A 14541-nucleotide genomic window follows, 5' to 3' on the forward strand; every position below is an offset into this window, starting at 1 on the left:
CGTACACGCAAATGAAGAGGATTTTGACGCACTCCAGGCCAGTCGTAAAGCGCCCACGTGCAAAATCTGAGCAGCCTTGGTTGCAATGCTAATTGCGAGAATTCTTTCCAGCCGTTTCACGAAGATGTTCTTGTAGGCCAGGAGTCCAACCATGTAATCCGTGTAACGAGATTAAATAATTTCCAATTCAGGACGACGAAATGTATCTGGAGACGCTTTAGAAGAGTTCTGCGTAACTATATTAAAGAATTTGTCTTCTTATGTCGTGAGCCTTGTTTAAATGATTGCCATTTTCTGCGGTTTTTCTCCCTGAATAACCACCTCTTTTCAACACTGATCAACACGATTTCCTTTCGTATTGTCCAGAACTATTCAATCTGCTCCAAAACAATTCAACACGACGTTCTTTGTCAACAACAAAGCAACCAACGAAGACGATTCTGACGCTCTCTAGACGAGGCGTAAAGTTCCCACGTCCAAAATCCGGACAGCCATGGTAATGATAATTGTCTGTAATGCTAATTGCGAGAATTTTTTCCAGCCGTTTTAGGAAGATCTGCCTATGGGCCAAGAGTCCAGCCATGGAACCGTGTAACGAGATTAAATAGTTTCGAATTCAGGACGACGAAATTTATTCCTGACTACGGGGACGCTTCAAAAGAGTTCTGCGTAACGGTACAGGTGTGCGTATAAATCCTGTCTCAGGCGTGAAGGAATTTATGATTCAGCTGCTTGATGATACCATGAAATCGTAAAGTCCAACGCTTACCGTTGAATGTCTTCTCCTTCGAATGGGAACGATTCGCTCTATGGCATAGAATAGCGGGGATTCGAGAGCTCTGCGATTTATTGCTCGAGGAGAAGCTGTAACAACGGTAGGCGAGAAATATGAAACGACACCGAGGGTTTATTCCGCTTCGATTACAGTGTATTCAGTTGTCGATACAAATACCGTACACCAGAGAAGCGAGTTTTCTTGTTGCCCACCGTGTCGCTGCGGAGTCGAGAGACTCGAGATCAACGACCCCGAAGTCATAGACTACAATACTGAAGACTCCAGTGTTGGCACCGTGGCTGCTGAAATTTCTAAATAGGAGAACCGAGCGCGATTCAGTTGTCGCCAGGCCAGCCATCGAGGCTTTTCAGCACGTGAGATATCAAGTGGTCGCGCTGGGGAACGGCCACGAAGAAAATTTCTCGCGACGCCGTGGCGTCGAACTTGTCGCCACCAAAACAACCACGGGTCGTCCCTAGAGAAATCGCGCTAGAGCGTGCTTCCAGAATACACGAAAGTCCGAGAGCCTGTATTTTACTGGCCACACACACGCTCGAATAGTAGAGAAGAAGCAATCAGACTTTATGGGAGCTTTGAAGCAATCAGAGTGAAACAACATTTGACACTGGACTTACAGAGCTATCCATTTTGAATTTCACAGGGAATGTTACGGAAACGATTTGCATTGTTCGCCAACCAAAATATAAGCATACATCCAAATTACTTTGATGATTAGATACAAATAGGACTGAGATGATGGATCAAATATTGAGGACTCTAAGAATTTCAGTGGTCACAGGGAGACCCAAGAATCCCAGGTTATTGTGAGTCCTCCGTGCGTTTCATCACCTGCGAATTCTTTTTCTTAGATCTTCCAGCACTAGGTTCTTCGATGCCGAGTCCCACGACCCCGAGAACCTGGGAAACGAGTCTTTGACCTTATGAGTCCTCCGTGTTTACTCCTGCGACCCTGGGGAATTCAGCGTACGTGATCCTAGGCCAGCTCGCGACCCTGGGGTCCTTGTTACTGGACTCTAGACCTAGGGGTCTCCATATCTAGGATCACGACTTTAAAATCAACAGTGTCAGTTATTGAGTGTTTTGTCAAAGTCCATGACTGTGCTACATTAGCTCGAAGCCTCTACTATGAACTCCTGAATTCTGGAGTCCTGGAGAGTAAGGAGTCAATAATAGCCTATGTTGTCATTTTCTTTCTGTGTTCATGCACATCTTGGTTACTTGCATTATTTCTTACATTTAAACATACGTGGTGTTACATAGACCCGGATACATTCCAGCACCAACATTCAAGTAACATCTCCTTATATAAATACTTCATGATCCTTGCCTTCTGTATTGGTTACTTGCATTAATTATTTCCTTCATCTAAACCTTCGTGATGCTCCACATTCTTAAATACACTCCACTACCAAACTTCAAGTAGCCTCTCCTTATATAAATAGTTTCTGACCCTTGTCTTCGCTCTATGTTACTTGCATTAATTGTTTCCTTCATCTAAACCTTCGTGGTGCTCCACATCTTTAAATGCACTCCACTACCAAACTTCAAGTAGCCTCTCCTTATATAAATAGTTTCTGATCCTTGCCTTCTCTCTTTTCCTCAAAATCAACTGAATTTCATTGTAGATGGAACAGTATCTCCTATAACAACAGCTTCCTACGAAAACCTTCTCCAGAATGGCGTGGCAATCCATGTCATCTGAGAGCTGGAAAAGCGATATAGCGGCGCGTTGCACCGGGCCGAGGAGCCAAGTGGAACCAAGCGGAATGAGCGTAAGGTTGAAGGAACGTGGAGAACGGTGCGCTGTGTGTTACGAGCGGATGAGTCACTACTCTTACCCGCTCTCGCTGCCGATAGTCGTGGCTGGTGTGCAACCGGCTGCTCGGTGATAGGTCACCGCACCTTGCCTTTCGATCTTCTCCTCTTCTAGACGATGGACCGCTTCTTTCGCGCGTAGACAAGGTAATTTCGTGGCGAACCAGCAGCTGAGATCGTCAGGCTTTCGTGGACGATCGTACTATCGCTGTCCAACGGTTCGTAATATCGGTATCTAAACCTGCCGCGTGTTTTACGAGATATTAACCGCGTTGAAAGTTTTACACGGAGATCGTGTGGCCTTTCTAGTTTCTTTTTAATTTGGAAGCTTTGCTACAAAAGCACATTCGATTCATTTTTTTATTAACCTAAGAAATATCTGAGGTGCGTAAAAAAATCCAAGGTAAGAAGATGGTCTGTTTTCGAGTGGTTCGCCTTGAAAATGTTTATGTACTAGCAGTCTCTAGCTTGGCAGCCCGAGCCAGCTGCATTTCGCGCTTGAAAAAGGCTGCTCAGCCAGTCGGCACGTCTGCTCCGGACGATGGCTTCTCGTTCTTGGACGACCTGACAGCCCGTTGACGTTGCGACATCTATTATGCGGTAGCCTCTCGAAGGTGTTGCCAGCGTATTGTTCACCGCTCCGGGACGACGAGCGTGATAGTGGTTTTGTAACAAGCGCCGTTTTGCGGTGAATTTTACGCGCGTGGTTCTTTGTGCACGACGCTTGTCTCGATGGAACGTGCGATGCGTGGAAAATATCACGCCCCGAGTAATCGCTGGGGTCCTTTAATCGCACGTTTTAAAACGAGAGTGCGTAATTTGAACCACTTTCAAATTTTATTTTGTTGGCTAAACCTCGACTTGTATGATTTAACTTTGGATAGGTTCTTTAACCCTTTGCACTCCTCAGGAACTCTTTTGTCGAGTCTCGATCGACATTCTTTCGTGTCCAAATCAATAGGGAAGATGGTAAGGGTTAAATGTAAAAGTTTGAGCAATTTGCGTAAATATAAAATACTTGAAGGAAAAAGGGAAACCAACTTGTTTTTGTGAAACGTACAAAAGAAAACAAGGATTGCATCCTGGAAATTGTTTCAAGAGATATCGTACACTTGAAAATTACAAAATACAACAATATAATTTAAAATATAATTGGAAGTACAAAGGATTAATGAAAATTATGATTGATGTGCTAAGACACTTGTAAACTATAAATATTCTAGAAATAATAAATAAATGTCTTAAAAAGACCTACATTTGGAGACTAGAGCCTCCCAATCGAACCAGTTGAAATTTATGTACAAACGTGGATAATCTGAATTTAGTTTTGCTTGCAACTCATACTAAATCATTCTATCTTAGTTCAATTCTTGACACTCTAAAATGTTTCTTTCCCTTTAAATCAATGGTTAAAACTAAAATCAAAATACAATATCTAATTATCTTTATTTTTTCTACAACATATTTCGCCAGCCCTGAAATTGTTACAGTCCTAGAGCAACGATACTCGAAACCAGTGGATTTCAGCCAAAAGTTGCGAAGTAGAACCCAAGTATTACAACGAACTTCTAAGAAGAATCTCGAAGAACCATACCTCCGACTGTCGCAAGACAACAAGACGAACGAGTATCGTCTGCGCAGTGGGGATTGACTGTCTTTCAAAACAGAGATCGTGATGCGCCGATTACTAACACTCGTTGCGCTAGTTGTACCTCGATTCACCAGCGATATTTTGAGTGACGTTTAAAATTACTTCGTGCCAACCGGCGAGAGGTCCGTGCTAACGCGAACCAGGCTGACTAGCGCGGGACGATCGTAACGCGATTTATTTTCTCGAATTTGTTGCGATACACGGTGAATTTTGAGTGGCGACGTCGGGGGAAACGGAGTTCAAGAACCGAGAACTTCAATTTGCATCAAACTCTCAAGACGAGTGTACTTTACGCGTCGCGTTAGAAGAGCTCCTATTATCCTCGTTGCATTCTTCTCTAAATGAAATTACATCGTCTGCGGCGAGCCACGCTTCGAGAACCACGAGAAACTTTGGTGGACTTGTTTGATGTGAGTATTCACGGCTGGGAATTGGGAAAGCGCAATTATCAATCACACTCTGGCTAGTTAGGGAAATCGTGAATGGAAACTGCGAGTCTTGGTGTATACTATGTGCAGGCTTTAAGGAATTTGTCTTTTTTAACCGACTTTGAAAAAGAGAAGATTACTCGATTGGACATGTAGATTTTTTGACTTGTTTTAAATGGCCAACTTTTCTCAACACTACACGATACATTTTTCTTTGATATTGTCCAGAAGTATTCAATCTGCTCCAAAATAATTCAACTCGACGTTCTACCTTCACCAGGTGGCCTGGTATCACCCACAAACAACCCTGTTCCAATATTCACCATTTTATTCACCCAAAAATCTACTAAACCCCTTCCAAAACACCTCACCGCGAGTTTCATCCTCGTAATTCGCTACTGCCCGCAAATAACCTCGATCCATATAATTTCCAACATCCACTCCCAAATATTAACAACTCTCCACCCCCGACTCTCATACCAAAAGCCTTACGAGTTTCGGCGAGGCAATTCTACACGCAACGCTAATATCTGCATACATCATTCTATTCCAGAAACGGCCCGGCAAACCCCGTGGCAAATCATCGCCAAAGTCAAAGGCATTCCTGGCTGGATGATAGTTTGCGTTTCGCAAGGGATTTGTCGTCGGCGGTCCGTGCCGATTCGCGATCAATTTGATGCAGAGACGGTCGCGGCGCAGCCAGTCCAATCTCTGCTCGTTCCCTCCGCGAGTGAAGCACCGGTACGTTTCTCGACCAGACATACCGGTTGATCGAGCAACCTTTTTGAAGCACGAAGCGCAACAAGTTCAACGAAGCGGGCGGTGCGTGTCGACCGGGCTCTCTCGAGCTCTCCGTCGATGGGAAGGGCGCTGGAAAAGCTACGTCACACGTAATTATCGTCGTTTCGTTTGCTCGAGAAAGAAACACGAACGCGGCAGTAGCTTTGAAACGGTTCTTTTCTTTTTTAATCAACAGTGTCAGCAGTGCGAATCGCCAGAGGTTCAGCCTGGTGCTCGCTAAGCAATTCGTTCGAGCACCGTGAAATATAATAACGCCGAGGGTAAATTGGATTATTCTTGTGGCGTGTCTGGTCGGTTAAATTTGGATGGAAACGACTCGAACAGTTCCGATATTCGATGAAACGTACATTGAAAGCGCGAGAAGCGAGTTTCTGGGAGCCGAGTCTTGTTTACGGGGTGCTGACGGGGAAAAGAAGTGCGAAGTGACAGAGAAAATTTGAAAATTTGACGGAAATGAAACTAGTTGTTTCCATTGTTAGCAATCTTCCTCTCAGAATTTCGGGAAAATGTGTGTTAATACTATTAGTCCGTAGTATGATTGTATAGATTCGCATAGTGAACCTCATTCATTGAGAATTAATAACTTATAAACAAAAAGGATGAAAATATTGCCAATAATAACCCAGTTTTAATTGACACCGTGGTATAGAGAAATTGCCATCACCATACAAAGACAAAAGGTACAAAAGACTACGAAACAAGGATAGCGATGCATCATACGATTAGATCTCTGCGTCACGCGGCGCGAGATTGTCATTCGCGCCAAAAAACGAAGAAAACGCAACTGATATGGACCAGTGTTACTCGCAGGTAAGTGCAACGCACGGTTACGCAGCTTTTTGTCGTATATTGTCAGAGTGACAAGCGACCCAGCGTGTTTATAAACTGGAACAAATTCTTTTCCTGTGTACATATCGATACCGCCTCGGTGGCTTAGCGGTAAATTAAAAATTAACGCCTTAGCATAAGGAGCGATTTGATCGATCGTTTATGTCATACGAGAGACGAGTAATTTGAATAATGCATCTCGCTGCTTAATGGACTGTTTAATAACGATTCGAATGCTGACAAGAGACGGCAAATTGCTTTGAAACCTGTCCAAGAAGTAGTATGCAAATTTTGTGGTTTCGTGTGGTGCAGATAATATACAAAACAAGCGGATGGAAACAGAGAGATAGAGCGATACGTGGGTACGCCTAACTGTAATTGGATTAATGGTTTGCTATGAATTATTGGAATTTCTGACTATATTTCACGTTGAAGTAAACATTTTCCTGTTGGGTGGACTCGTAAATAATTTCCGCTCTATAATTGAGCTCTCCAGTTAAATATTCACCTGTCGTTTAAATATTAGAAGGACCGAAAAGTAATCAAAATGTCTTCGACTTGGAAAAGTTTTTCAATGAATAATCGAAAAACTTGTTTAAAAAGGGAATCGAACGACTGCCTTTACACTGGCAAAAAGTGTTAGAAAATGATGGAAATTATTTTGTTGATTAATATTTAAGATTTCTTTAATAAATAAATGTTGATAAAATCTAGGTGTAATTTGCCTGTAAAGTACGATGAATTTTAATACGTAATAATTATATAAATTAATATGTACACGGTTTGCTTAAAAGCCAAACTTCACAGACGTTGTAAAGTCCAGCGAGCAAATAATAAGTTGATAACGAACGACGATACAAAGCACGAGTCTTACGCGGAAAGTAACGACCGAAAAACTCGCGCTATCAGTAATCTCCGAGCTCGATACTCGTCATCTTTCAGTTCTTCTTACGTTCAACAGCCCAGCAGTTTGGGTTTTGTGGCTCGTTTTAGGAGCACTGTCCAGACTCGGCGACGTCTGCTGACCGGTCCGCTGAATTTGCGGCGCTTCATGGTTCGAAAAGGCTGCCCGACCAAGCGGTAAGTCTAGACCGAAACGACAGGTCATTCATGAATGGGCTCGATGGAGCAGCGTCCCACCCGATATTAACCAGTGTCTACAATAGAGCAATCTTTCGGACCTGTCGTCCCCGTGCTCCTGAAAACTACGACGACTCCACCACTGTAAGTTCCTCCGAAGCGTTCGCGTGGAAACGTAATTTTTAGTGTGCTTCTCTGATAGACCAAAATTGACCAAACTAAACATTTTCTCAATTTTTACTACTTGGAACAGCCGAAAATATTTTTCGTGACTGAAATTTGTTGTGTGATGGAGAATAAAGTTAGAATCTAATAGGTACAGTACGTGTAGAATGTATTCGTACACTGATGAATTTCCCAAAAAACTTTTGTGTGAAATTGTAGTTTCTTAACTTCTTTTTTTTTGTAATCAATGATATTTTACATACTCTCGGAAGTCTCTAAGATAGATATAGTTGAAACAACATTTACTAGTTAATATAATTTCTGAAATTAACAAAAAGATACGAAAAGTGGGTGAAAGTATAGAAGCAATAAGTATTTCGACGATTCTTATGACGAACCATTTACAGCAGAGTTTGTAACGTAAACACATTAGTTTATTGCTCTGTGCGAATTAGAAAACATTAAATTTCCAGTAAAATACTTTTAAATAGTTGCCCGAATACTTATTACTTCAACATTTCTATCGATTAATTGTTTTTAATAGCTATTTTTTTTTTGTAATCTATCTATTTTAGACATTTCCGAGAATATGTAGAACGTCATTGTTTATAAAAAATAAGTTAATAAATTACAACTTTACACAGTTTTTTTGGAAATTGATCGGTGTACGAATACTTTCTACACCCACTGTATATTGATAATTGCTATAGTGATTAGTGTTTGATGTACATTGGGGTTTGAAGAAGTGTTCTGAAGTTTGAGAAGATGTGTTTGAGAAGATGTATCAAGAAAAGTAAGGTAATAAAATGATTTATCATAAAAACCATGTCACGTTTTATATACAGAAAAATATCATATTATTTCCTCGCACAAAATATCCATTCTTAATCTGGATATCATCAAAAATAATTAATAAAATTCACGTGTATATTTCAATTTCTATAGATTCCTAATGCATGTGAAGAATTCTACTCGGATAAAAAAGGATCGACGACTAACGACTAAGAAAGTAAAAATTTCTCCCACTGTTTACGCCTTGAGAAGGTTCTTCGCAAGGCTGCCTCGTGAAAGGAGTTCCCCGAACTTCGGCACAGGAACTTACGTACATCCTGTGCACTTTGGACACGCATAATTTAACGCGGGGCATCCACGCGAACACAACAATCCGTTCATCCGCTTTTACTTGGTCAAGGAGAACATGGCTTCCTTTGTTCGAACGACCGTGGACGCGTAATTAGAGAATGTGGTCCGTCGCGAAATGGAAATACCCGGTGAGGGTTGTTGCCTTGTAATCAGCTAATTACCGTAGGAATTGTGCGTCGACTGCGAATCGGTTATCCTTTTGTTTGCACTTCGCTTGCTGGTTGCAACCAAGCAGAACCGGCGACAACCCCTTCGTGTGCTCCGTCGCGACGCCGCGGTGCTTTGAAAGCAGATACGCAGGTGGAAACGCTCGTTTGCGGCGAGGCTGATTCTTTATCATTTACTTAGCTGCGTGTAATTATAAACCTGTGCGTGCCGGGCACAATCTCGCGGAACACGCTACTCGCGGCCAGACGTTATTAACAGGGACTGTTAAGATCAACAATGGGGAACTTGGATACTTTCTGGAGTTGGATATTTTGCTTTCTTACGATTTTTCATCTAACCTACGAATCTTACAGAAGCATTTTTATGAACGTTTCGACTCTACAGTTTCGAGTCATCTTCAAAGAATTTAAATGAAACAGAGAACAGAATTGTTTAAGTAGATGTGAGAATTCAGAGGCAATTTATCTGTAAAGAATAATGAATTTTAATATGTGATTATTATATAAATTAAAATGGTACAGGAATAAATGGGCTGTTTGTTTTGATTTCAACATGTTTAAAAATTAAGGAACCCAAATAATAATAAGAGCGGTTCTTTAAGCTTTTTATTACCTAACATTCGTCAATATTTTATACGTATTAGGTGTACTGGAAAGTAATGTCGTTTGTGCAATTTTAAATACTTGTTTATTACTCATCAGCTCATTGATTTTGATCGATATGGCGTTGAACATTTGCACACTAAATGGCAAAAGGCTGTTGTTGACGAAGACGATTACATAATTGATTAAAAATAGAAATTTATTATTATAAATTTGTTTGAATTTAATGTAAAAGAAACGACATTACTTTCCAGTCTACCTAATACAAAATGTGTATATAATTACTCGAGTATATTATTACCTACGTCTAAAAATTTTATATAAAGTCGCACTCCACAAGTGTAAAGCGAATCGGTACCAAAACTCACTTTGCATGCGACTTCGTTATCACACTGTTGCTATACGTCATTCCCAGACGCTTTGGTAAACGAAATTAGATTTTCGAATGACAAAAGGATTCGACGGAGACGTAGCTTGCCCCTATGATCGCGGTAAGTGAAATACACGCAGCTGGAGAACGCGGTTATGTTGATGACTCGATTTACACAGAAGAGCCATGTCCCAGCCGCCTAATCAGATTATCTTCCATAAACTCGCTTTCACGGAGGACGCCAACGAGAATAACAAGTTCCTTTAAGCCCTCAGGAAAACCGTGTTAACGAAAACTTCTTGTAAAGTAATCTGCGATGAGCCATGATATTACTTTGTAAAAGCCAAGTCGTAATAAGCCGACAGGTTCATTCGAGGAAATAAAATTCCCGTACGTTCCTCACTATGGCCTTAAGAGGATCATGAAACGCGACAGTTTGAAGCATTACATATATATATATATTTATTGATTTTAAATAAATGTTCTATGGATTACGTTCACGTTATTGTAAGTCATTTCCAGATGTAAAATAAATGTACAATCTTTTTATAAATAATTAAATGTTTCTCTTTAAATCTACATATAATCTGATACTAAAATCAAGAGCATTAATATAATCTGTGAAAAATTTCTATCTAAAGTCGATAAATATATAATGCTCATAAGATCCATTTGATTAAACTCTCAAGGGGCAGACCTAGTACTATTACCATCATTCCACTATACCTGACCCAGTAACGAAACAGACTATCCACCAATCAATAATCTACATAATAGAGCATTACATGCATTGCATCATATCATAACCAAGCGCCGGTTGACGAGTATCCGGTTTCGAGCGTCAATTTTCCGGAAGGCAGCAGCCATTTCAGAAAATGGTTTCGCGGCTCCGCAAAACGCGGAATTTCTCACGCTCGGGTGAACTGATTCAGCATTCCGTCGAGTGGAAATCCCGTGGGACCTCGCCAGATGTCCCGGCAGATCCTGGACAATTCATGCTCGTATGAATGTCTGAAGCCACGGAGCGTTCTGTGCGTAACAGACCTCCGTGTACCCAACTTCGCGCGTAAACCTCCCTTTAATGGAAGTATTGTGCGCTGCCTTTAATAGAGCCATTGTTAGACCAACGATATCCACTGGGAATTACATTGCGGTAAACTCGGCACAGCACGGTCAATAAAAGGCGAAACGCTTTTCACCGCTAACGATTGCAAATAACATTAGAAGAACCGACGTTACAGTTTCAACGTTTATTCATCGGAAATGGAACGTTCCAGTCTTTCGTGTAGGTACAGGTTTACTGTTTTTGTTGAATACACTGACCCATTTCCATCGCCAGAAAGCAGAGGTAATGCGTTCAGCGAAACTAGATGAGCGAATGCAGTCGATCGGTAAATGTAAACGTAGAATCTTATTGGTATAGATTTTGAATAGGAACAAGAAAAATTCACTGAATTAAAGAATCGGGGTATATTTGTATTTATATTTGTATCATAGGTCTTGTTAACATTTTATTTTATATTAACACATCTTGCGCGGGAAGCGACCAAAGTCGTTTTGCATGGACTGTTGCGCCGCCCCACGGCGAGAATCACCTACTGTCCGTTAATCACAGGATGGACAACGATAAAATAGAATGTGAATGTGTTATCGATGATGATTGTAGTGACGACGAAATTATATATCGTTCTAGAACTATTATTCAACGAATAATTTCAAACAGTTCTGATTCAAGCCAGGATTCGGATGATTCTGATTCTCAAGAAGAATGGTCATCAGTAGACAAACGCCCAGTCTTGGAAGAGTTTTTAGGTCGATCAGGAATAGATACGGAAAACGTTCCGGATAATGTAGCGGATGCTGTAGCTTTATTTATTGGCGATAATTTTTTTACATTCCCTGTAGAAGAGTCAAATTGATATTATTATAAATATATTGATAAATTCACAACTTCCAAGAAAGCCCTCAAATGGAAAGACATTACGATACAAGACACGAAGAAATTTTTAAGGCTTATTCTTCTTATGCGACAAGTGCGTAAAGACCGAAAAGAGGATTATTGGAGCACGGATCCGTGTATAGAAACGCCAATTTTTCCAAAAACAATGACAAGAGACAGCTTTCGAAAGTCAGACCACTACTGAATTACTTTGTTCCCAAGTTTATAAATGTTTATAAGCCTAAAGAGAAACTAAGTTTTATTTTATAAATACCTAAAGTTCACAAACTGCAGGTATTTTCTGCAGAAGTAATTTTGTGTACGAATTGTAAAAAATCGCTCGCTACCCGTTGAGGGTTTGGCGGCAAAGCATCCGCGCAAGATGTGTTAATGTTAAGAATAAAATGATACCCTCTTCCTATGATCCACCTCCCTCCACATCTTCTAATTAGTCCAGCGTATTCTCATCTCACTATCGATGGATGCTAACCCTAACCGCGACGAAGCACGAGGAATATCGGCAAGTCCCTAATCTCCGCGCATAAAGTAGGACTTCGAAGCTGACACGAGGTACAAGCGCTATTGCACGAAGACCGTGGCTAGCGATCCTCGGTCGAATTCGCGCGTGGAATTTGATTAGGGTCGAAACAAGAAGCCGGGAAAACGCAAGACTCCCCGCGCTCGATCCCTAGATCAAACCAGTTTGCTAGCACGGCGTGTCGGTGGGCAGCGGTAGCGCGATACTTATCGACAAAATGGTCTGAATATTTGATCGATCCGACTCTCGTTCCGCTTGTAATCGATCCTTTCCTCGTTTGTAAAGTCTGCGTTTGTAAAATCTGCCGGGGCTCTGAAATATCGCCACACCTGCTGCTGCTGCTATTGCCTGCTGATTCGATCGCCATTTTACGACCTCCGCGCCTACGGTGCTTGTAGCGTTTCCGTGTAAGCACTATGTTCCATGAAGTTAAATTCGAAAGATGTAGGCTCGACTGTGGTGTTAAGACACTTTTTTTTAGAATTAATCGATGAATGTAAATGGCTACTTCCAAAGCTTAAAGGTCGATTGCAAGGCTGAGTAATTTTTGTATTTGATCCGTCATTCTTTTAGTTTGTCGTTTGAAGTTGAATACATAGATTTTCGAAGGTCATATGTAATTCAAATTTGGAGTTAATTTTTATGAAGTACATATTTAATCCATCACTCTGGATTAGATATATGAATTTTTTAAGTTGTCGTTTGTAGTTGAGTACATAAATTTTTGAAACCAATATGTAGTTACAATTTCAACTTAATTTTCATTAAGTACATATTTGATCCATCACTCTGGATTGTATTAATCTCAAATTTAATGTACGATTCATTGACTCAATCTGGACCAATTTCTATCGCGCAAAATGAATTGAAAATTGGAAAGAATATACAACCCACAGCCCTTCCATTACAATTCACTCTCATCATTGCACAATTACACCGTCAGATTTAATGAAGTAAGAAACTGCGTACGTCCAAACAGCGCAAATTGAATCCTGCACAGTTGAACCACGAATAACCCTCGCCGTTAAACATTTCCCTCCGGCGTTTGTTCCCAACGCCAATGAAACAGGATTAACGACCCGCCGCGATAGCATGACGCAGCCCGTATTTAATTGGTTACAATATACACTCGGCCTCTTCCAGATTCCAGGAGCTCGTTTAACGTCTATTCTCGAATGGAAACACGTTTCAAATGGGAACGTGTTTTCGCGATGTTTCGAACGAACAGCAACTCTTTTGCTAAATGTATCCATAACGCGGCAAAGGAGATTATATATAGAAATCGTATAGCCGTCGTCGTCGGAACGAGGAGGTGTAGAGTCTTTTGAGAGAATGACCGTCGTTTTGCTGACTCGACACCGACTGGCATTATCTTGTTGTCGCGTGCGAACGTACGCGAATTTTCAACGGTCTATAGCGTCTAAAGGAACCCGACGTTTCGAGAACATATGGAATCACCGAACTACGATGGACGAATTGAACGGGTTCGAGGGAACAGCTGCTGCCACACGCACCACGTGGGCCTATCCGCGTACAATTATAGGTTGCTCTACCTATACAAATAGCTGGTAATTTTGCGGAAAGCCAGACATGCGAATGGATGAATCGTGGATGCTTTTCAGGTAGCGAAATCGACTAGAAATACAGACAGTACAATGAATTGAACGTTCCGTGCAGGACAACACTTGCATAGCGAATGTTGGTATGTGTAAATTTTGTTGTTAAGATACACGTGAAAATGGCCAAGATACGGTAAATCTTCAAGAAACATTTTTCTATCATTCTACATTTTAACAAATAATTATAGTCTGATAACCAATAATAATATTGACGACGTTTGGCAGCACCATCGACTTGAAATATCAAAGCGATTGCCTCGCAAATTCTCCGCAGAACAAAGAAATTCGGCCCAGAGGGGGGTAAATAGTTTTGGTAACTCTTAACAAGTGTACCTACACCAACTCAAAGTACTAGCTACGTAGATAAGTGAACCTATTTCGAATAAAATTAAGGATAATTTTGTTAATAAATGGACGCCTGGTGAAGGTAATCCAATTAAAAACCAAAGGAAAAGAAACGAAAAGTCAAAAGAAACGAGATCAAAAGCTGAAGAGAATATGGGAACGCGGTTGGAGCACTGTAATTGCCATTAAAAATCGAAGAGGAGAAGCAAAAAAAATTGCGAAATAAATTTTCTTTAATAATCAACATGCCTTT

The 14541-nt window shown here is 41.0% G+C and overlaps 1 protein-coding gene and 1 long non-coding RNA gene across 13 annotated transcripts in view; one reads left to right on the forward strand and one right to left on the reverse strand.

Annotated features, from left to right (window-relative positions):
• The window catches only part of LOC128888529 (uncharacterized), a 382487-nt gene that overhangs the window by 297873 nt on the left and 70073 nt on the right, over positions 1–14541 (reverse strand). The gene's annotated exons all lie outside the window — the stretch shown is intronic.
• On the forward strand, positions 4119–6993 carry LOC128888682 (uncharacterized). The gene is made up of 4 exons (XR_008460314.1): positions 4119–4672; positions 5244–5580; positions 5667–6301; positions 6632–6993. It is a non-coding gene; the product is annotated as an uncharacterized LOC128888682 (long non-coding RNA).

The sequence above is a fragment of the Hylaeus anthracinus genome, unplaced genomic scaffold (genome assembly GCF_026225885.1).
Source record: "Hylaeus anthracinus isolate JK02 unplaced genomic scaffold, UHH_iyHylAnth1.0_haploid 11994, whole genome shotgun sequence".
Classification (NCBI taxonomy): Eukaryota; Metazoa; Arthropoda; class Insecta; order Hymenoptera; family Colletidae; genus Hylaeus; species Hylaeus anthracinus.